Source organism: Microtus pennsylvanicus, chromosome X (assembly GCF_037038515.1).
Source record: "Microtus pennsylvanicus isolate mMicPen1 chromosome X, mMicPen1.hap1, whole genome shotgun sequence".
Lineage (NCBI taxonomy): Eukaryota > Metazoa > Chordata > Mammalia > Rodentia > Cricetidae > Microtus > Microtus pennsylvanicus.
Window position 1 is genome coordinate 18,351,261 of NC_134601.1, and position 1,441 is coordinate 18,352,701.

The 1,441-nt window shown below is 51.8% G+C and overlaps 1 pseudogene; it reads left to right on the top strand.

Annotated features, from left to right (window-relative positions):
* The first annotated feature begins 577 nt into the window (after window positions 1-577).
* Window positions 578-753, top strand: LOC142841877 (small nucleolar RNA SNORA70; annotated as a pseudogene).
* Window positions 754-1,441: the final 688 nt, after the last annotated feature.

The window sequence follows — 1,441 nt, forward strand, 5'->3', positions numbered from 1 at the left end:
CCTGTCAGGTGTTTCAGGACTGACTGATAACTCCCCCTCTGGGGGTTCCGAAACCCTCCCTGGTAACATGAAGGAACATATTTGCACATACAAACATGGACACATACACACACGCTCAGTTACATACACATACCACATCTCAGGCTAACGGTGAGTGTCTGTAATACCAGCACTTATGAAGAGAGAAAGGCTTGTGTGATGTAGCATCTGAGAGCAGGGAGAAGGTAGCAGTGTGGCGAGGCTGCACACCATCCATGCACATGTGTACGTGGGACGAAATGGCACCGCAGATGTCATTCATTTCTAACACTAATGTTACTGACCATAAAATTAAAGATGGGAAAGGATCATGGCTCAGTGGGTTAGGTTTTCCATGCAAACCTAAGAACCTGAGTTCAGATCACCAGCGCCCACGGAAAATCCAGGCACAGCAACACTCTTAAAGCCTAGAGCCAGCATGTCTGGTATGGAGGACAGACTGCTGGATCCATCCGCAAAGCTCTCTGGCCACTCTGCCTGACAAAATCAGTGAGTTTCATGTTCACTGAGAGACTGTGTCTTAAAAGATAAGGTAAATCTGCAGCCAACTAAGCTGCACGGGAGGTCCCCTTTCTCAGCGGGGCCCGCTTTGCAATGGTTGACAGCAGCCTCTCACTGGGGCCTGGTGTGCCATGGTTGCCAACAGCACACTCGTTCAAAGTGACCTCACCCTGTTGCCTGTATGGGCTCCCCGAAGGAACCTTGGAGACAATCTTCTGAAGGCTCTTCGAGCTCTGACCTCAATGTCACCTCCAATCTAAGCCCCAGACAACTATTCGCTGTGCCCTATGAAGCCTCAGGTCACCACGGCCAGGGGTCTCACTGTCCAGGCCATCACGTCCACCTGAATCATGCCTCAGAATAAGGAACATCGGATGGAGGCCCTACGTAAAGCCAAGTTCAAGCTCTCCGTGCTGCCAGAGGCAAGTGGTGTTATTAAGCCCCTTCCTCCCACTCTTGCCCTGGTCCTCCTCACTGAGTTCTTCTTTGTCTGTCTCTCTCAAAGAGGTGAGGCTTCAATAAACTGAATGTAGATTGATCTGAAGGACACAGTCTCTGAGAAGTGACTCGTTCCTGATGGCCGAGGGGTCAGCTGCATCACCAATCCTGGTCCCACGGGCATTGGCAGGCCCTGCACTCCTCGGGGCTTCTACTGTGGTGCTACCTTCTACCCTACTAAATCGTGTTCAGTAATAAATATCACATCCTGTCTGGGAAGAGGGGTTACAAATGATACACAGTGTCAACCTTTGCCCTACACAGTCACACACACGGCAGGGGTGAGGGTGAAACACAAGAGGAGGAAGGGAATACTAGGGAGGGAGAGGAAGGATGGAGGGAGGGAGGGAGGGAGGAGGGAGGGAGGAGGGAGGGAGGGAGCAGGAATGAAGCGAGGGAGCAG